A 22,273-nucleotide genomic window follows, 5' to 3' on the forward strand; every position below is an offset into this window, starting at 1 on the left:
GAACATGATGTGGCTGCTGAGCAGGCCATTAATTGAAAACACTGCTCGAACCAGGCAAGCTCCCCAGGCCAGCTCAGCTGTGGGCCAGTTCCCGTGCCTTCAGAGCCCGTAGTGCTGGCAATTGCTGGGACCAGCTGTAGGGGTCGGGGAGGATGGAGTGTGGTTGCAGGAGGCTACAAGAACAGCTTGGGTGTCTTTTCCCGGAAGTTGGCTGCACACTCCCTGCTTCTTCTTTCTCTGTGGTCTTTTGGAGTTCAGCTTAAATCAGATCCGGAAAACAGCATCCTGCTGCAGAAGAGCCAATGGTCCTAGAAACAGACTCCTACTATAAAAAATCCTACGGGAGCCAGATGCCCCTGACCCTGACAGAGATTGATCAAGCGGCTGGTGGTATCACCTTTCACTTTGCTTTGGCAAGGGGGGAAGCACGGAATGATGGAAAGTTTTCAGGTGATACCTTCAGAAAGTATTTAAGGGGGTTTTTTTGTTTAAGTGCTGCAGACAGGAAAGAGTCATTCTACACCACACAGTGCAGGCACAGAGGCAGAAAGAGAGGAGGACGGTGGGTAGCAAGGAGCAGTCATTCCTGAGGAGCAGCCAGCCCTTCCTGACTGCAGCACGCTGCAGATGTGTGCTTTGTGAGAGGCTGGGTAAGTTCATCGCCACGGCAAGGAAATCTATTCAGTGTGCCTCCTGGAGGTGTGGGAGGCTCTGCGACAAGCCTCCCGGGACAGGGGGAATCTTTGGCCAGAGAACCTCTTTGGAGAAAACAGAGAGAGATGCTCGGCTGTGCCACCAGCAGCCTTTGCAGAAGCGGTGCGCCAAGCCCTGCTGCGGGGTCCTTCTGCAGCGGAGGACGTGTGCCGCTGGTCGGTGAGTGCCGGGCTGTCCCTGGAAGCGGGGCACGGGATGGTTTCCCACAGCCGGACCGGGCGAGGCGCTCGGGCCCGCCCGGCAGGTGCTGCCCCGCGCCGCCCCCGCGCGCCGCCAGAGGGCGCTGCGCCGTGCGCGCCGCCGCGCGGGCGGGACCGCGCCCGGGCCGCCCCCGCCCCGCGGACACGGAGCGCCGGGAGGGGCCCAAGGGAACGGCGGGGAGAGGGAGCATCGCCCTGGGCTCCGCATCCCGCTGCCCCCTCGGCTGCGCGCCCTGGGCGTGCCCGGCGTCCCGTCCTGCGCGGAGCGTCCCTTTTAAAGACATCGCCTGGCACAAAGGCGGTCCCCGAGAGCAGGATCCTAGGCTGGAACGAAACTTTCTTGGAATAAGTAAATAGCAAGGGTTTCTATCCTATTACGCCAGCAGAGCGTTTGCTCATCTTGCTGCAGTTTGCAGTGTGTGACTAGATACGGGTGGATACTTCTCGTCTTCCTTCCTCTTTAAATTTGCAGTCTGAGAAACAGCAAAAACTTAGTGAAAAGGGTAACAGCATCAGAGAGACACAGAGAGAAAAAAAAGAAGGATGAGGTGGGCTGGACCAGCAGCCAGCCTCAGGAGATGGTAAAACAGAAGAGCTATTCATTCTGAGAGCCAGTTGCTCTTCACCCTGCTAGATTATAAATTGGACACTTTATTAAGAGCTGATCCTCCAGCAGCCCCACCCAGGGCAGTGCTCATGCGCTTCACCAGTGGAACGTAATCACACTTCACTAGTGATGCCTGTTACTGGGTAAGCACATGTGCAAGCGTGGCAGAGGATACAAGGCAGAAAAAAGCAGCACTCTGGATGTTTTCTGAATTGGCAGTTTAAGAAAAGATAAGAGTTTTTGGAGAGAATGGGGAGGAAGCTGCTTTGCACTAAAATTGGGACACTTCCATGATGATGTTAGCTGCCTTACCAAATGATTAAACCAACATAATTTTTGTTTTTATTTTTTTTGCTTGTTTTCTCAGTTGTAGCTCAAAAATGCTATCTCTCTGGCACAGTGTGCCAGCCCAAATGTTGCTGCTGGAATCAAGCACTGGAAGAGCCTGACAAGATATAACCGGACCAAGGCAGAGGCTTGACGTGGGCCTCTTTGGTGATTCCAAGTTTCAGTTCTGATGGTTTGCTTGGCCATTTACTTCTTGTCAGATTAGCCCAAAGGTCTGAAAAAATTTAGGCAGATTTCAAGTTGAATGGTTGTTGCAGTTAAAATTTCATGGAAACTTTTGTTGAACATTTCAACAAAATTTTATCAACTTAGGCAAGAGTTCCAAGCTTTTCAACCTTCACACACCTTTTAACCATTTGAAAAGTTGTCCAACTGGCATTTGAAATGCATGAAGTTACTGCCAGTTGTCAGAAAAAAAAAAAAAAAGCCTGATATGGGCTTATTTTTGTGCTGAAGAAAACAGGATGACTTGTCATGAACCTGTTTTAGTGTCTCTGAACAGTATCCCTGCTCATACATGCACATTTTTCCTCCCAGGCAAGACCAGCTGGAGGATTCATGGAATGCTAGATGCATCACAAAAATTCTGCACTGTCAGGGCATTTATTCTGAATAATGTATAGATATATGTGTGGTTGGTTGCCCTATTGGGGTTCTTCTGTTTTACTTTCCTTGGCAGGCAATTTAAATATAGTTAGGTGCATTGCAACTGAGCAATGGTCCTGAAATGAAAAAGTAACATGGAAATGCAACCTTAAAACAATGTCCCCTTCCTGTGCAGCAGTGAGTTATGGACATGGATTCAGGTGTATTTCAGTGGTACCTCAACTTTTTGCCTTGTTTTGCATCTCATATAATTGAAAAGCAGTTTCTGGATTTGTTTTAGGAGGAAATAAATATCTGTCAGATCTAATTATCATTAGTGACTCATTTGTCATTTGCAGATGTTTGTGTGATACTCTCCAGGTTCTGAGTCACTGGTTATTGCTGGTGTGTTGGAAAGCAATGACTCCCCAGATGTTGCTGTATACCTTTACCTATCTGCCTCCAGTCACTTTATGGGCTCATGAGAATGAACACAGGACATCTTTGACATTCCTCTCTCTCATTTCCTCTCCTATTTTTTACATAGGGTGCTTTTGCCAGTAACTCTTTCCTAGTAAAACAAAGCCTCTGAATTCATGCTGTGTGTGTAAGTCTGTCTGTATATGTGATTCTATGTGCCTTCCCTTCTTACCTCCCCAAATGTTTGAGGCCGTTGACAGAAGGATATAGATCTAAAATGAGGTTCCTGTGAGTGAGAGAGGCAGATGGGTACACGAAAGAGCCTGTGTGTGCTAGAACCATCAGCATGCTACCAGCTCAGCTCACCTTTTATCAGACACCAGGGAACTCCCAGTGGAGTCCTCTGGAAATCAGACTTCCTCCGATCTCTCAGTCATGGACTACTTGTTCATGCTGGTGGTTTTGGTACAGTTGGAACAGAGACAGACAGGAAGGCTGGGTTGAAAAACTGGAATTTCTGTCTTCTTCTGGACTTCTGAGATTTATGGGTGTCTCTTGCAGGTTGCATCCTAGGCAGCAGGGAATCTCTGTCCCTGGTGCACGCACCCTGCAAAGTGGGTATTTATTTTGTTACAGAGCAATATAACTGTCAGGTTTCAACAGTGTCATGTTTCAGAATTGTGGATGCCCTTAAATCAATTTTTGCCGAAGTCATGAAGGCTTTGAAAATAAGAGCAAAGCCTTGAATTTAAGCTGAGACTGAGTAGTCAGCAGAGCAAAGAACAGAGCTTAAGCTTGTTTGGTGGTCTTGTGCTGCTGAGTAAATGACTAGAAGTATTCTTGCATGGGTTATAATTTCTAAATCCATTAGGTTGTAGAAGTCAAGCATAAGAGCCAAGTCCAATCTTTTCAGTTTTCTGATTGGAAATGGTGCTGAAGGATTGAGGCTTTTGCAGCAACTGTTATTGAGGTTTTCAGGATGATGGAATTCAGATGATCACTAAATCTTGCCATCAGTGGACATTATCAAAGTGTAAAATACTTTTCTATACCATCGTCAGCCCAGGCTCTTGTGACAATTCACCTTCTGCCAACTTCATTCATTTGCTGATCTTAGTCAAGCCCTTGAAGAGTTGAGTAATGGTGTTATTTGCATGGGAGGTGAAGATAATGTAGAGATGGGTGTCATGTGTACTGCTGACGAGTCAGTCTATGGTGCCACCGAATCTTCTCCAGAGGCTTTTTATAGATATTGAACAGGCTGGGTGAGAGGAAAGACTCTTGAGTTATTCAGCAGGTGGAAAAGGTTTTGGAGGTTAAGGAAAGAGCAAGTGTTTATCATAAATCTCTTGAGCGTACAAGAGATTTATGTAAGGGATGTCTGAAGATGTACCAGCTCAGTTCCATAAGGCTGTGGACAGACATTTATTTTCAAACAGCTGAGCTGGTTGGAAATTTTACAGCCATTCCAGATGCTTGCTACCAATCCTCTGCTGATGGCACCTATACCCCTTGCTCTGCTCTTAGAAAAGGTTGTCCAAGGTCTTCCTAATCTGTGAGGTGAAGCCTTTCAGATAGTTTTAAGTGCAGGCAAAGGTGGTGCTTGTTAACCCAGCTGACATTCCTTATGTTTAAGAAAGTGCATTTACTGGTACTGCTTTACCCTGAGTTACAGAAAAGAGGGAGAGGAGAGAAGGTGGCTCAGTCCTTTCCCACCGAACATATCCACAGCCCCAAACAGTTCCTGCATTGTGTCATACAGGTCTGAAGATGTGTGTGGGACTGGATGCATCTATTAGAATAGACTCTATTAGTCCTGTATCATGTGAATGTGCACTTCTACATTTGGTGCCAAGCATGTGTGTACAATACATGTGAGGTATTTATTTGTTACATGAGCAACTAAAATGGTGTGTCTGGAACTGTGTCAGCCTCCTGTGTAAACAAGGGCTCTAGGATGGGTACACAGTGGGGCAGAAGCCCACTAAGAGATCATTATTTTCCAGATTTACTAACAGAGCATTTACAAGAAATTTTTATTAATTATTATGATACTAGCACTGTGGTTAAAGCTGAACCAGCAAGTTATAATAAAATCTTTAAGAATATCCAGTTGGGGCAATGAAGAAAGCTCCTGTGCTCAAGGGATCGTTCATAAATGGGAGGAAGGAGTAAGAAAGTGGGCAGGTGGTTTTTAAGAGATCCTGTGGTTCCTACAGGGTGTCCAATTCCCAAAATACAGAAAATTGCCAAAGGATCTTTGATGCATGCCCAGACAAAACAGAGCAAGCTACAATATTGTGTGTGGCCTAATGGTAAATGTGTGTGTGTGCTGATAGTGCTTTAACACACAGATCTGTTAGTACTCACCACTATGATTTTCAGCTAGTGAAACGTGCTCTCCGTTATCAAATGGTAACCTCTGAGGACTGATGAGACTCAGAAGTCTTCCCAGCATCCATGAAACAACCTGCAGCCTTTCTGAAATGTGGAAACAGGGACACAGTTTCTAATTCTCTAAATTCTCAAGAAAAACCCCTACTTTTAATGTAAAACTGCTCATTTGTTGTATGACACAAACCTGTAAAAATGGACCACCCCTTAATATCTGAGCCTGACTCTAGAGGAGATCCCTGGTTTACTGGTCATCCTGTTTTCTGAACTGGGCCAGAATGGAGCATCCTACCTTAACAGCAGCCTGAAACTCTAGCGGAATTTGGACTCTGATCCAAACTCAAGGCACAGGCTCTTCTCTGAATAAAAATAACTAGATCACAAGCTATTCTGGGGGTGTGACTTTTAGACAAGAAACGCAGGGCTTACATAGGTTTTTACTCCTGTCAAATACATCTGGATGCCGCCCTCCTTCCAGCCGATATTCCCAAAGTGCTTTCATTAGCTCAGAGCCAAATAACTCTAACTGGAAGTTGGAAACAGTAGAACAACTGACATTATTTGTGGTAAACACTGGTGGGTTTTTTGGTTGGGTTTTTTTCTTGCAGAATATTCTGCTACTCTGGTTGCTGCTGATGCTGATATAATTTCTGTCATGGCCTGTGATGAATAGCATGTACAATGCTGGGTTGAGATAAGAGCCAACAGTGTGTTGGGAAGCCTTCTCTAAATATGAATCCTTATGGTTCTGACTTTCTCGATGGAGAGGTGGTTAACTTGCTGTGCTCGTTACCATTCACATGGCTGCCAAAGCTGCTGATCACCATTGCCTTCTCCCCTCCCATAGCACCTGCTGGCAAATCTTCTGGGTTTTTTCCTGTTTACTAGGCTATTTCTAGTATAATGATAGGAATAGTTTCCATTCATGAAGAATGTGGTGGGATAGAGGTGGCTATAAGGGATAGGAAGGGGTATGCTGGGGCTAAGTAGCAAGCACTAAGATCTGTTTTACACCAGTGGGAGCTGGCTGTGTGTGGTACCCCACCGAGAGCATTCCCACTGTGCTCAGCAGATGGATGATAGGAGGGGTTTGTTGCTGTGTTTTAAGGTAAGAGCACTTTTCTCCTTGGGAGCTGCAAGCAGGCTGTGCACTTCAGTTAGTGGAAAGCTCTGGTCTGTGTAAATTATTATCCTGTTGGATCAAGGAGCAAACTAGTTTGCTTAAGATGTCACAGGAAGCTTTCAGCTTTGTCAAGAGTATAAGCTACATCTTCTGACTTGTAGATCTGGGCTATAATTGAAGGAGTTTTCTTCCTCTTAACATAGCTGGCCTACCTTGTCTTTGATATTATCCCAGCTTCCCCTAATCACTGGGTGACATCTGATCTCTGTGACTTTTGTACAGGATCCAAGATCTATTGTACTTGGTCCAAGATCTCACCTTTCATTTCTGGCTTGTCTAATTTTGTTTCAGGCCCTGGCAAATCCAAGAGGCTCATTCCAAGTCCCGCTGCTGAGCCCTTGGAAAGCAGGGATGCATCTTGGCAGTGTATCTCACCACGGCATGGATATTTTCCTGGACCAGCCACAGGAATGGTCACAGTGTCCTCCACTAAACTCTAGTGTGGAGGATGGCTATTGCCACCCACACACTTCCTGCAATTTCTGCTTAAACACAGTGATCTTTACTTGCTGCCTGCGGTGGGTATGTAAAGCTGCTTTCTGTAGGTTCGAAGCTGCTGCCCCCTCCAAACTGGCTTTTATTTTAGTGTTCAGTTCAGTGATTTCAACAGAGGACTTACTAGCCAGTATCTAAGGTTTTATTTAGGGCCAAGATAAAATATAGCATTGCTTTTGTCAACATAATTATTTTTCTTTTGTCTCTAATCTCACTGATGGTTTTAGGGCTGTTTTTTTCTTTTTTTTTCACAGCTCCTTTAAGGATTTTCAGTTGCTCTTTTGGGCTATGGATATTGTGGGCCAAATCCTGCCCTAATTTACATCTGTGAGACCAATGGGACTGTGTACATGCACATGAGAACACAGTTAACAGGATGCTGAAGTTGTTTGCCTGTTTTGAAAAGTTGTGTGGAGGATGAATGCTGAGAAATGTCACTTAGTATTATATAATTCCTAAACCTGTAAATACTGATGTATAGATACCGTCTCTCCTAGCTGCATACTTTTATTGGTGGTAGAATGTATGTATGTTTTCAAAACTTTAGATGTTGTATTTGCTGTAGAACCCCCTACTGGAGTTACAATACTTTTATAGCAGCTTTTTACACTGTACAGCAGTTTTATCATCCTACCTAATACTAAAGGCCTATATACACCAGGGGATTTCACAGATTGAGAACTGTGCTTAAATAATGTTTAATATTTATACAGAGGGTGAAAATCGGTATTTAGGTTTGGTTTTATAGAGGATTTTTACTGTTCAGAATTTGATTTGGCAAATTTTAAAGTCTTCAGTTTTCTTACTTTCAACCCTTTTTTTTCTTTTGGAATAACTGGAAGCTTTGAGTTTGAGTTTTGCAGCTTACCTAATGCATTACAAGGAGACAAAATTAAAGTAGCTTTGAAATAGGAGTAAAAAAGCATCTATGCTGCATTTAAACATGCTGTAAATGTTTCAGCGCACCCAATCAGGAACTCCTTGTTTTCCTGATTTTCTTCTTAAGGAAAATCCTGTTAAAGTCAGCTGGATTTTGTGATGTGTTTTGATTCCAGCAGAACAGTATTCCAGCAGAGATTTTTTTCCTGGTGGGTTGAGAAAAGCAGGACCAGCAGAGCTGCCCGTGCAGAGGGTGTTATTTCAGAAGAAGAGCACTCCCTTACTCAAAGAGGAGTGATCCAATATGCCTTCCGTCCGGGGGCAGGAGTGGGAAGGCGGAGGAGAGGGGGAAGAAGGATGCTTCCTTCCCAGTGCTCGGGGCTGCTGGCCAAGAATGTAAGTCTAAATTCAAGCCCAGTGAGTGCTGTGCCAGATCCAGAGAGTTTGGAGTCCCTTTGTCCAGAAGCTTGCAATACATGAGGGAGTTGCCAAATGGGATGTGTGGCATCCCTGTAATATATCTGATGTATGAAAACTGGTTCCTTCTGAGCTTACTGTATTGCCTGGGGCTAAAGTACTTCTGATTCCCTACATGATGCAGCAATCACCAGGCCACTGCTGTTCTCTTCAAGCCTGGCTCCGACGGCAGCTCAGGACAACTCCCGCCTCGGGTCAGGCTGAGGCAGGTGGCGTGCACAGGGAGAGGAAAGGTGGTGCTGCGTTTGACCCTGCTCTCCCTTTCTGGGAAGGAAGGACCTGGTGCCGTTTGCATTTCTCCCCAGGCTGAACCATTAAGTCTGATGACAGAAATGAACCTTTCCCCCTGGACTTGGGCCAAGAGGCTTTTTTTTCCTTTCCCTTCCCCTCTAGTCTCTTTCATAACCGTCATTTTCCCGTATCTCTGGAACATATCACGTACTACTGTCATGTGCTGTAGGTGTGCTCCCCATTTTTTCTTCAGCTATGTCCTGCCTCCCATCTGTTTGATGAGAGCCTCTCCTTGTCTTGCTGATGCCTTTTTGCCACAGATGACAGGGTGGACCAAAGCCATTGCTGCTGCCCCAGGGGAGAGCCTCTGCATTGAGGAGAGAGGGAAATCTGCTCTGGAAACACCACCTCCAAGCCTCCATGTCAATAGGGCCATAGCAATTCCTTTGGGATGAGAGTGCCTGTGTTCCTATGTCTCACTGGAAAGTTCAGCCAGTTGTGCTTGTGCAAACCTCTGGAGGGTGTCTGAGGTTGAGCAGGTGTCAGTGAGGATGAAGCCTGGGTTGCAGAACTCCTGCAGCAGGCTGTGCTGGACAGAGAGGGAACTCACATTAGTAACAACTGTTTTTGTGTTTCATACGGTTGCCAGTGGAGGACAGTAGGCAGGGGAATCCTGTTTGGTTACACTTCTCAAGCCAGTAGTACCCAGTTTGGGTTCCCATTTTTATACTAATGGGTTCACATCAAATGCCGAGGTTGCTGAGGGTTGCCCACGGAGCAACTCTAGTAAAGGACATGCCATTGCAGAGCCCTGTGCAAGGGCGTTGGTTCAGCCGGTGCCCAGGCAGAGGTGCAGCAGAAGTCATGTGGTTTGATGCAGCATGGTTCTCTTAGGCTTGAATTCCCACTAATGCCGTTCTGAAAGGGCCCACCAGGATGTGTGGCAACACGTTTATAGCCCAAGTCCATGCCTGGATCCAGGCCATTGTTAGAGAGACTAAAGGAGATGTGATCCCTCCATCCCTCATCCTCCTAATGTCAGTCATGATCCCGGCATATGTTTCAAGAAGCTTTCTGGGGCTTCTTGTCAAAGCCATGCTCCTGCTCTGAGAGCAAGAGCTCTGGATCAGAAAACAAGAGCTAAAGCTTTTTCCTGGGGCTGCCCCTGAGCAGCTGTGCTGTCTCCTGGGCTGCAGCTCAGCTGCTCTGGCTTCACAGGCAGCAGCCCTGCTTGTCCCCAGCAGTGTGCGCCAGGAGGCGGGTTTCAGCTGTGAAACAGAGCATGGTCTATCCTGTCTTTTCTGGGTCGGGGTCCAGAGATCATGCCCTTTCCCTGCATCTCACCAGCACAGGATATAACCTTTCCCCTGCACCTCACCGCTGGCTTCTTCATCTTCTCTGTTCACATCGAGGCTGCTTTATCTCTGAGCACAGGAAACAATCTCCTGCCTTTCTGTTCCATGCTGGCCTGGAGCAAAGCTTTCTGTGTGAGCCTCCCAGGCAGTGTGACTTGTTTCTAGCATGCTACAGTCAGGCCTCTATTCAGATGAATGTCCCTGTTAAATATGTATGAATCTGATTGACTTCGACTTCCTAGTTGTCCAGGTTTTATTCCTTTTTATTCATTTGTGAATGCCTCCTGCTAAATAGGGAGTTATAACCACGTCTCAGTGAGTTTTGACTCATTTGAGAGGCTGCCCTTAATCTGCCTGTCTTTAAGGCTTCCTCCCCGCCTCCTCCACTCGATCTCCCTCTGGCTCATTTTCGCCCCTCCTCTCTCTCTGCAGCTGCTGGACAGCTTTGTGACCACCAGTTCTGATGGCTGTTTGCCACTCTCCCATGATTGCTGCCATGTGCTGTTTCCCTTATGCCTGTTCTCCAGTCAAAGAGGAATTCTCCGCAGAGAGAGAAGCAGGCGCAGTTGTCTCTGGGCTGAAGTGGGAGCTCGTGCTTAGCTCTTACTCCATGAAAAGCCTGGCAATATTTTTTTTATGGCGACCACGCAGTCTTGGCAAGCAGCAGCAGCTTTCCCAGCCCAGCTGTTGGCTGCCTCTCTGCCGCAGGTTCCCAGCCGTCAGGCAAGCAAAACGTGCTCGCACCTCAGCTGTGGCCACGTGGAGCCCGGCAGCTTCCCAAGAGGACCGATGCCTCCGATGCTGCGGGAGGATGGTCGGTGGAGCAGCGGGATATGCTTTGGGCTGGGCAGGATTTTGTCCTGCTGGCTCCTGTCAGGAGATGGGATGAGTGGCAAGGGGCAGCCTTGCAGCTGCGGGGGCTTGTTGACGCTGCTACAAGTGGTGAAGCTGGAACAGGAAGCTGCTGCTTTATAAACAGACATTGTTGTGAGTGGGGCAAAAGTCCCAGAGACAGCGGTGCCTGTGTGTGGGCAGGTTTAACTTGTATAACCTGCCTTTGCTGGAACTTTGAATGGGATTTTCAGTGGCACCAAAGGAACTTCAGTGCCTGAATCCTGCTGTGATTTTGCCTTTTAAGCTTAATGTTGCTGTTTCCCTTCCTCCTCAGCCCTCAGTGAGCCCTCCCAGGCAGGCCGTGCTTGCAGTGATGTGAAAAAGGGGCAGGTTTTGGCAGAGTGCACATGCTGGCGCGCAGGCTAGAGTGCCACCCGCTGAAGTGGTGGCTGGTCAGAAATAACCCCAAAGCTCAGATGAAATCAAGGACCTGTAGATTTCCCATCCTGCCCCTGCTGCAGGGGCATCCTACCAGTGTGTTTTGGGGAAGCTGGTGAGCCAGCCAATGCCTTGGACATTGTGGACATAGGAAAGAGAGCATCTCTTCTTATGTGCCTTCTTATGTTCCCTGAAGATTTTGTACTGGGTGACACAGGCCACCTGGATGGGCAGGTGATGTCAAATGTCCTTGTCCTGCATAATCCAGGATGGCTTGAACTGAAGAAGGAAGTGTTTTCCCCTCCTGTGTTTTCCTGGGAGCAGTAGTGGCACTAGCTCTGCCAGGAGGCTCACTGTCACCCCTGAGCTGCTCCAGCCTTTGACCGGGGTGTTGATTTCCTGTTGACTCTCAGCCAGAGCCACCTCTGAAATGGTGGCATGGGTCAGGCTGGGTCCCAGGAGATCAGGGAGAGTGGAGGCCCCTTTGTCACCCACCTGGTCGTGGGGCAGCCTCCTTGTCCATTGTGGGTAGAGGTCAGCTCCTTTGCTGTCCAGAGAAGGCTCCTGCTGTGGGATCTGTCCACTCTGTGATGTTCTCACAGGGACAAAACCCTGTGAGACCCACTCTTGTCCTTCCATGAGCTAGGAGAGGACTGTGCTGCTGAGGCAGGAGCCAGTGAGAATGTGGCTACGTCTCCTTCCCCTTTATTTTTTAGGTATTAATTTTTTTATTTCACTCTGTTTATTTTCACTTTGTTTTTTTATTTATTATCTCAGCTCCATCATTTTTACTTCTCTCCCCTGAGTGCTCTTCAGACTGACAGTCCCTTTCACCCTGCTCTCTACAGCTCCCTGCCTGCTTGGTGGGAAGGTTGTTCCTTGGGTGCTGGAGTTTATTCCTGCATGTAGAAAACTGCAGCAGAGGAAGCTGTGGGAGGGCCATCCTGTTGCCCCAGCTGGATGAGTGCCTGTGCCAGGCTGGTCTTACCATGTGTGACTCAGGTGTCCCTCACTCCTGCTCCCACACACTCTGACTTTTTCCTGCCAGTTCTGAGATGGGTCCACAGGCCGCCTCTCACGCAGCCTGTCTCTCTTTAAAGATATGATAGAATCCTTTATCTCCCAATGCCAGACAAGCCTGGGATGCTCAGAGGTGCAGATAACATTGCTGCTGGGCGTATCAGGGGCCAGGCAAGTGAGTGGGGAACCTCTCTTCTCCCTTAACACTCAGCAGGACAGCCTGGTCATCTCCCTGCCCTTGCTTTTATTTCTGGGGGATCCAGCTTCTCTTTCCAACCCAGTAGCAAATTGCAGTGCAGCTTTTCCAGGTCCTGGTGACCGGGTGGCTGTGCAAAGTCCTTGAGGAAGGGGCAGCAGCAGAAACCAGTGGGCAGGGGTGCCCAGCTGCAGCTCCACCAGGAGCTGCAGGGCTCTGGAGGAGCGACGGCCTGGGAGGATGTGTGGGTTCAGGCTGTAGTGCAAAAGCTGGTGGAGAAGCCAGGAGGTGCACAAAAAAAGTAGTTCATGGCCTGGCAAAGGAGCTGAGAAACTTGAGCCCTGCCTAAACATTCAGGGTTTTTGCTCCTTCAGGTCTGCTTGTCCAGGGGCACAGTGGAAATGTAAATGTCCAGCTATTTATGTGCTCTGGCATAAATTCAAAACTACTTTTGGTACAATCATAGAAGAAAGAGAAAAATCATAGTCACCATTAGTACAGAATACCTGTGATGCTCCCATCCAATACCACAGCACATTTTCCTGTGATATTTTACAGTGAGAACATAAAGCCTGGCATCTTTCAATTTTATAATTGAAATATGATAACAACAACAAAAAATATGTGGGAATTCAATATTGTCCATATCATTGGATAAAAAGCCTGCCTCTCAACTTATTTACTGCTCCACCTCTGGCTTTTGCTGCACCTGTCTTCACAAGCATCGGAGCATTCGTGTTTTGTCTGTCTTGTCGTGGCCAGATGAAGTCATCTTGGAGCATGGGTGCGGTGGTGAAAGACACACACAGTGAATTTACATCTCTTGGATAAAGGGAGAAGCTGAAGAAAGATTTCCCCTGTGAGCTGGCTTTTATCGCCAGTGCGAACATCTTAGTCAGCACAAGCTCAGACTTCTAAAATTGTGCAGCCGTGTGCTGTGAGGGAGGGATACAGCTTCTGCAGCTTCCTGCTTCCCTGGATCAGCCAAGGATGAAGGCTACAGGATCTGGTGCTCCTCTGGCAGGAATTGCTGAGCCCAGGTCAGGTGAGTGGCAGGCTCTGAAACTTGGTGTGTGACCCTGCTCCTCTGGAATGTGGGAAAACACCCTCCCATTTAATTTTAACAAATCACCTCAAGCCAGATCCTATAGCATGTTGAGTATCAGTGGATACTGGCTAGAGAATAGAATTAGCTGGGAGAAACCTAAGGTTTTGTGGAATCATTTCCATGACACAGACATGATACTGGAGTGGGATGTTGCATGTTTAAGTACTCAAGTTTCCAGGAAGCAAGAATGTGCAGCTACTCTGACTCACTAGAAGAAGTATTACTTCTAGTGACTCAAACACTTGGATGCTGTTGTTTCCTAATTAATCACTGTGCTCACCATGGGTCCAAAATCCTCCTTTCAGGACCGGAGAAGGTTTGTGGCCCTCGGGATTCCTGCTCTGGTGCAGCTGTCTAGGTGGACAGATTAACTTTTTGCTGCCCGTCAGTATGGTCTGCAGACCTAATTAATTTCTGGGCTGTTACCACAAATGACCTGGCAGGCTCTGAAAGCCTGATGATGGTAGTTTTGCCTGAAAGAGGGACTTAGCAGGGCACACTTTGTTGTGGGGATCATGTGACTTGAGGAATCCCCAGAAAGGTATACTGCAGGTTTGGCAGCAGTCTCACAGTCAAGGGGGTTCAGACTCAGTCTTATCTGGGAGGAGACAGATCCAGTGATGTGTTAGAGCTGGGAAACCCTGGGGAATCCCACAACCCTGCCCTTCTTTTGCAAGAGAACAGCAAAGAGATGCCTCCCTTTGCCTTGACGTGCCTGGTTGGCCGGGAAGCTGTTCGCATTGGACAAAAGGTGAAATTTATGTCTTTCATAACTTTGTGCTTGGATTTTGTGTCCTGTGCTTATTTGCACAACGTGGTACAGAACACGAGTATTATGCATTGAGATAGCTCATCTCCTCTGCCCTGAGCCCAAAGTGCATATTGCTGTCACCACAGGAAAATAGTATGACCACAGATGGAAGCAAAGAATGTTCCTTTTCAAAGTTTGTGCTAATTTTGCACTTAATTGGTATGTTACAAAGCTAGCAAATCATAAATAAAACCTGAGTTTTCCTTTTTCTAAAACTAGGTCTTAAAATGCAACTTGCCTAAGATTGGAGTCGAAAAGGCAAGCTTTTGAAAGAGATGAAGCATGCCCTCATGTGGCAATATTTTTTCCTCATAATACCTGTTTGTTTTGGTTTTAATCCCCAAATAGTCTATTACAATGAGCTGTGTCATGACATCAGAACTGGCATACAGAGTAGGTGTTGTGATACAAAGCTGGCATACACACAAAATGTTCAGAAATAGTTAAATGGGCTCTAACTCTCTTGTTACTTGAGTCCCTGTATGAGTGCTTTTATTCTAAAATAAGACTAGTTCCACACAGGAGTTCACAAATAAACAAAGGTGTGAATTAAAACTTGTCCTGTCCTCTGCTCTGTGGGTAAGTTGCTTTCCACAACTGAGAGCAAAGTTTAAAACTGTTACAAAGTGGACAGCTTGGTTTGAAACCAGAATAATTGATTTTGAAGTGAATTTTAAGCTAAACCAAAATAAACTGAAAATTAAATACACATTCACAGAGCTGGCCTGAATAACTCACTTCAAAAATCATGTTTTTTGTTGAGCTGGGAGAACTTCCTCATGTCTACACAAGGCTTGCAACTGTGTAGATAAACTTTTGGAAACCTGGCTCTGCTGTGAATTTTACTTTTTGACACATAAATGTTGGGTTATAAAACCCCAGCTGACATTTCCCAGCTTGATAAATAGGGAAGTTCTACTATTTCCTGACACAGCATTGTCTGCTTTTACTGTAGATCAATTTCCTGTTTTTTCTTCCCTGAACTTAAAATCAGTAAATGTAATTCATGGAAATTACTGGGTCCCAACAGCTTATTGGGACTTTTTATAGCATTCTTCTGTGATTTTGGATGGATTGGTATCTTTCATCCAGGGCACCATAGACAGTAAAGAAAAAATGCATGGTGATCGCGGGAGTCTAATTGGGAAGCGTGTGATGGATGCCATCAAGTTTTAAACTTCAAGGAAGCATTTGAAATCCCAGGGTTTCCAGTCTGCTGCCTGGTCACTGTTTCCATCAGTTGACCCTTCACCAGATTCCTGGGAAGATGTCACCTGGCAATCACGTGTGCCACGGGTTCCCCGAGGTTCATGCTCTTCCCTGCAGAGCCTTGCAGAGCTCGCAGGGTGGTCAGGTCGGCTGAAGAGCAGTAGCAGTTGCTTTCTCCTCGTCTTCCTCTCCAGGCTACATTCCCTGCTAATACAGGCAGCTCCCTCCTGTGCTGAGGGTAATTTCCATGGGGTCAGGAAATATGAGAAGTGGAGAAGTGGGAAACTCTGGATCCACTAGGCAAACCTCGACTCTCCTGGGGGGCCTGAATGTGTGTGAAAGCTGTGGGTGGTCTGAATTTTGGGTGCTTGAGCAGGAGGCTTTGGATATCGGTGTGGATATCCAAGTTGCTTTGAGAAGACTTCAGGCTGAATGAGAAGTGAATTCCCTAAATCTCTCCCCTAGGGTCTCATTGACTTTCAGCAAAATCCTCCCTCAGAGGCAACTTGGCAATCTTCATTCATGGAGTTCTCAGCGATGCTCCGCTATCGAGTTCCCTTTGAAAGGGTTTTTGTGCTGTAATCTGCTGGCTGGTTACTTAACTGGTGCAGCTTACAGACCTCCGCTGGTTGTTGCATGTCTTGTAATTTTTAAGGGTTTATTTCAGCTCCTTTGTGAAGCGTAAGGAAATGGATGATTAGCGATATTCTTCCCAGTATTTTAGAAGCATTAGTAAATGTTGAATAAAGGGCAATCACACTGTTGTTTTCATGGGAACTGTGAAAGTAAGACTGCTAGATTAGGTGCAATCCTGATCTTAAAGTCACAATCCTTACACAATGTTTTTTGCACTCTGGTGCAAAAACTTCTATGTGAGAATGTGTGCTTGTAATGAGCCAAGTAATTCAGCACTGCAGGAATCCCACCAACTTCATCTCCACGCTGGTAATGAACACGGGCCTGGACACGTCCAACTGGTGTGTTTGCCTGCAGAAATTATCCATGTGCAGTCAATGACAGCAGTGTCCTTCAGATGTTGGGTTTGATGCAGTAAGCATACGTGACACTTCTGCTTTGCTTCCTCTTCTTGCCCTGGACTGGTCATAGCTGTGCTCTGCTCTCTGTAATCTAGCCAGAGACACCCTGTGCCTGGAAAAAGGTGAGCTGGGCAGCTGTGTTGGAGAACTTGTGTCAGCCTCCAGCAGCTAGCTGATCCCCGTGTCTTGCTGCTCTTTTGCATGGCTTCAGTACCTGAGCCAGTGCATTTCCAGCTGGCAGAGGTGTGCCTGAGCAGCGCTGAACAGAACTGCTTGGAGGACCAGAGCAGTGTGGTTGGAGCAGAGGTGCTTGCTGACGTAGCTGACTAGATGAACTGGTTGACTGGTTAAATATTGGTGGCAAAAGAACTTGCAAAGCTGCTTTGCAGAAGTGGGTGGGTCTCAGCCACATCCTCACTGGCTTTGGTATTTGTCCTCAAGCCTGATTTCCATTTTCTGTACGCCCTTGCTTTCTGCTCTCCTTCTTTTTTGGCAGTAGGTTGTGGCAGCCTATCAGAAGTGAATGGAGATCTTCATTGGATGAACAAAGCCTATCCGTTATCTGTCCAGCCTGAAAACACCATGGAAGGCATGGGGTGCCCAGTCACGGCTCTGTTGCTCCTCCTTCAAACTGCAGGAGATGAGTGGCAAGGACACCCCAGGACACACCGCCCTGGAGGCATTGCCATGAGAGTCATGGCAACATCTCAGCAAGTGGTTTTCAGGTGAAGAGCACTTAAGGCCATGGATGTGAATGCTCTGTCTAAACCCCCTTTTCCCAGGCCGTTCAGTGATTTTTAATGCTTTCTGTTCAGGTACATCTGAAACAGGTATTCCAAGGTACATGGCTCCTGCTGCTCCCTCCTGCAAAGCTGAGGTTCAGGGCAGGTAGTCCCCTCCTCCATGAGGGGCTTCACCCATGTGTGCTTCCTGCATTGTGGAGCTCCAGGCTGTTTGCAGAGATGGCACATTGATCATTTTTGCTTTTTGCCATACACCAGTGACCCCTGGCTGCTTTCCCACTGATGTAGCTCACCATGCCAGTGGGATGTTAAGGTGGCAGGGGGACAGCAGCTGCTGGGGATGTGGGGGGAAACAGCTGGCTGCTGCCTCAGCCCTGCTGCCTGGGGGGGATGCTAGATGGAGAAGTGGGGAGTGGGAGGGGAGAGGTGCCTCCAAGAAGGAGCTAGGCCACCACACTCACCTTCCTCCAAGCCCATCTGCCCCTGCTTGTCAAAGGCGATTGTCTGCATGGCTGCCCAAGGCTTTGACGTGCATGGACAGATGCCAGGGAAGTTTAATCCAGCTGGCTTGGGTGCTGATAGGCAGGGAATTGCTACTGCAACCTTTAATCACCTGAGCAAGTACCAGGTGAGCCTGAAAAGCTCAGGCTGAAAATGATGGCATTTCAGAGAAAGGCAGAGGTTTTGTCCAGCATTCATCCTGGCTGGCAGCTCCCTTGTGAGGAATAGGCTGTGCTGCAGGTTGTCCTTCAGTCTGCTCAGGCCACTTCTGAGGTGGCCTCAAGGTGCTGGTCTCGGAGGGGCTCCATCCCTGGCTTGCAGGAAGAGGAGCACTTGTTTGGGCCAGGGAAATCCTGAGGGCCCTGAAGCATGTGGCCAGGTCTGCTCCTCTTCCAGAAGGTCCTACAACAGCAGGAATATTGTGCGAGGGGGTGACTTAGGCAGTACTGTGGGTTTTCACAGCACATGGCACACCCTCAACTGAAAATTTGCATAAATACCTTTCCAAGTAACGAGTATTTTCTAAATAGAACCAAAATCACATGAGAGGCAGGGAGGGGCATTTACGGGAAAGGCAGGTTTGCTGCATTTGGATCTCATGCAAGAAATGGGATTATTACTGTCCACGGAAGTTAGAGCATGAATTTGTAAGGGTCTGGTTGAGGAAGTTCCTTAGCACAGATGAAATGACCATGATGCTTTTGACCTGATGAAGCCAGTTGATGTCAAGAAGCAGCTTTTGTGCCCATGGCAGGGAGAAGACACCATTAGTCCCCATGACACCTCTTCAGGACGCCTCCATGTGGATCCCAATGGACCAGGGAGATCCCCACATGGTATAAAGATGAGTGCTGTTGAAGACTGCAACCCCAAAACCCAAGAGCCTTTTCTCTTTTTGAGAAAGAGTTTGAGAGGGGGAGAGGAGGCAGAGGAGAAGTGAGTTTATTTAGAGTTATCCACTTGAGGTCTTCTTCCCTAGTTGCTCTCAGAGCATTTTCCAGAGGACGCTGCTATTCTTACCGTGGCTTATCCCATGGGGAAAATGAGGCATACAGCAGTAAGGTGGTTGAGCTGTGGTCAGCGCAAAGCCTGGAGAAGGACCTCCCTCTCTGGGATTTCAGCTAGGTGGTTGCTACCAGTTAAGCTATAAGTGATATAAAAATATCTGTTCTGCACTCTTTATTTAGAAATCACCATTTCCAGTGGGAAGCAGGTAGAGACACAATCAGTAAGTCCTGCTGCTTCCACTGCTTTTCCTTACTAGTCTGCCTGTCGATTCCCTTTTACCATTTTACATGTGGTCACTTGATACCAGCAGCTGTTTTGGGACATCTCTTATCTGTCACATCCTTCTTTTTATTTCAGTGTCCAAAAGTTTGACTGGACCACAAAAAACAAAGCAAAGCAAAACAAAACAAAACAGAAAGACCTCCACATTAACAAAATGTGAGTTTCCCCCAGGTTCAGTTCTAAACATGTCACTTTAATGATGTCTAAACTACACAGCACTTGATGAGCAAAACATTGCTATCTTCTAGCCACATTTGTTTTCCCTGTCTCCTAGAGCATTATAGTCACCCGGGGAGAACTGCGTGTTCTACTTCACTGCTGTAAAGCTATTATGGGTATGAAAAGTTCCCATTAATCTGCTCCACACATGGATGTTTCTGGATAAAGTTCAGTAGCCAGATCCCTCTTTCTTTGTGTGCATCAAACGAAGCAGAAAAACGCCTCCAATTTAAAGACACCAAATGAATAACCAAATAGATGAGATTAATTTTTGTTTAATCCACGTGGGCAGCGAAGCCAATGGCCAGTGTTTGTGTGTGGACTTCTCCTGGGAGTTCATTACCAGCTGAGACTGTAATAAGTTAATGCAGAGATTCCATGGAAATAGGGGGTTAATTATATGCAGAGGATGTTGGCCAATGTACAGCTTTGAACAACAAAAATAGCCCAAGTCTTCTGTTTTGGATGTGGAATCAATTAACGAGGTCTGTGACATGTACCCGGATTTGTTAAGATAGTTGTAGTATAAGGATGCTTATTTTCTTTTTTTTTCTTTTTTTTTTTTTAATATAAGAAGCTAAAGAAAATAAATGGGTAATGGAAGGCAGGGGACAGAAAGACATGAGACTGGTAATAAAACACTGGACTTTGGCCTGGGGCCAAGGCAGGCTTTTCAATGAGTCTGAAGTTTGGACGGCAGCACAGTTTGAGCCAGTTTTCACTAACTGTCCCAAAGGTTCTACCGTAATAGATGGAGGGAAGAGGTTGATGTTAGTTTACCAACTCCCTTCTCTCTGCTGGCAGGAGTGTTCTGCTGCTGAGATGCCGTAGTCATTAGACTGACGGATATCAGCATGTGGTGCGGCGTGCTGCAGATTCAACTCCGAAGCTGAAACATAAAAAATTCTCCTTGATGCTGGTTGGCACAAACCTAATTTTTTCCCCCTTTCCACATCTGGTTTTAATATCAAATGTGTCTTTCTGCACTTCCCCCCCCCCCCCCCCCCCGCCCCTTGCTGCATCTTTAGAAATGGCTTCTTAAAAAGAAAAAAAAAGAGTGTCACTCCCCTTCCCCTGTTTCCCTAGGTTTTAGAATTAATTGTATGTATGTGTGGTAGTTCAGCAGTGCAGCTTGGGAGCTGAGTGGAGCACAGCATACACCTCTGTAAAGGGAAGTTGTTTCACAAAAAAAAAAGCAGAGGAAGACCAGATAACTTTTACTTCCCTTCGGAGTTCAGAGCTGTGAAACGCACTTTTGGCTGTTACAAGTTTTCAAGGAGCCACTTAAACAGGTAGAATACAAATTTAAAAGAAAAATATCTGACCCATTTTCACCCCATTTCACTTTAGCACAAGCTCTGGGCATGTTAAAGGCATTTCTAAAGTCCCTCACTGTTTTTTATTTTCACCCCCTTCTAAATGGTCCCTAAACCCATTAATTTGTTCCTAGAAATTATCTACTTATTTGTTGTGTTTTGGGTTTATTTATTTTTTTTGTTTGTTTTGCACACAGAAATCCTCAGACCAAAGCAAATAGTGCCACAGAAAAATGCTGTAAGACAACCCAGTTTTGAGGGAAGTGCCCCTGATAACTTCTCAGCTCCAGAGAGAAGCAGTGGAGGTTGGGGCCACTGAGTCTCCATGGAAGTCAGAGGGTAAGGTTTGTTTAACTAATTAGTGGTAATCCTGAATAACTCAGTGGGCTTTAATTTATGGGGTTTCCACCAGGTTCTATGTTCAGCTCCTCACGGAGCGCCTGGATCCCTGGGTTTTGTCACACATGGAGTCCTGGAGACTGCCATGGCCTGGAGATCTGAGGCGGCCATCTAGGGCACAGGGACATGGCTTTAGGTCAAGTGCCCTCCAGTCCTCTGTATCTGGTGGTGGGCAAGGATCATCCCTGGCTGTTGTCCCAAAGGTACTCTTGGGGATCCACAGTGCAGACGAGGAGATGGGCAGGATGGACACCCTTGTCCCTCCAGTCTGAGGAGGATGACTGTATGTGGGACCTCGGTGTGCCACACCAGGGAAATGGACTCTGTCAGCAGGGGTGATGCAGGGACCACCCTGACCTTTCACCTGCCTGCCTGGCTGCTTAGAGTTAAAGCGTTACCAGGAAAGGTGGCTGCAGCCTCCATACTGCAGATCTGGTGTGACCATTGGCTCCAGGGGCACCTGGGGACAAGGTTGGAGAAGTGGGAAGGGGAAGTTGTTTCTGTGGCAGCTTGCCAGACAGACAGGAAAGCAGAGGCAGGGGAGGCCAGGCAGGAGGAGGATGTGACAGGAGGGCTGAGGTGACCAGCCTCGGGCCATCAGGGTGATGAGGAGACACAAAAGCTGTGGGGCTTGTTAGTCAGGGCCCCACTTGCCAAGGAGCCCACAGTAAGGAGCAGGTTTCTTAGCCAGTGTGTGGGAATGGGCAGTGCCTTTGTTTTGCCTGTAATGCCAGGGGCAGCTCCAGGCACTGTTACAGGTGCACTAAGACTGAATGCCAGCATTCAGCTTCCCCATGGCCCCCAGAAGCTGCCAGGTGTTAGAGCAGGAGCAGGCTACATCTGGTCTCTGGCTGGCCAAAATTCTAAATGGAAAAGGTATTTCCCAAGTACCAGAGCACCACTCCCTCATTTATGTCCTGGAACTGGTTCAATTAGGGTCATAACCAAGTGAAATGGGAACATCCAGCCCCATGCATGCTGTAATAAAACAACACCTTTCTTTTGTTTTCTGAGCTATCTGGGGAGTGCCATAAGAGAGGGGGTCTCTACTGTCTCTGGATCTTTTCAGTTTTTAATTCTTCCTTGTTTGGGAGTGCTTTAGGATGGGATGACCTGCTGCCGACACAGTTGAGCAGTGCCATGTCCCATGCCTTTAACTCAGCTGAAACTCTTCACAGAGCAAGAATGGGTGACGACTGCCTAATTCCTCTGTAACCAACCTGAGCAAGGAAGTATAATTATGATAGTTATCACTGGGGGATAT

The 22,273-nt window shown here is 47.0% G+C and overlaps 1 protein-coding gene across 45 annotated transcripts in view; it reads left to right on the forward strand.

Annotated features, from left to right (window-relative positions):
* Positions 1 to 511: 511 nt before the first annotated feature.
* Positions 512 to 22,273, forward strand: part of F13A1 (coagulation factor XIII A chain) — a 274,375-nt gene continuing 252,613 nt past the window's right edge. For 24 of the 45 annotated variants that reach the window (XR_014226635.1, XR_014226636.1, XR_014226637.1 and 21 more), the window contains exons 1-2: positions 6,260 to 6,376; positions 6,743 to 20,949. The gene's annotated coding sequence lies outside the window, so the exon portion shown is untranslated. Of the gene's footprint in view, positions 651 to 5,787; positions 5,845 to 6,259; positions 6,377 to 6,742; positions 20,950 to 22,273 lie in introns of those variants that run through there. The other 21 variants (XM_082286996.1, XM_082286999.1, XM_082287004.1 and 18 more) reach the window with 20 other exon arrangements.

The sequence above is a fragment of the Coloeus monedula genome (assembly GCF_965178545.1).
Source record: "Coloeus monedula genome assembly, chromosome: 1".
In the NCBI taxonomy this organism is placed as follows: domain Eukaryota; kingdom Metazoa; phylum Chordata; class Aves; order Passeriformes; family Corvidae; genus Coloeus; species Coloeus monedula.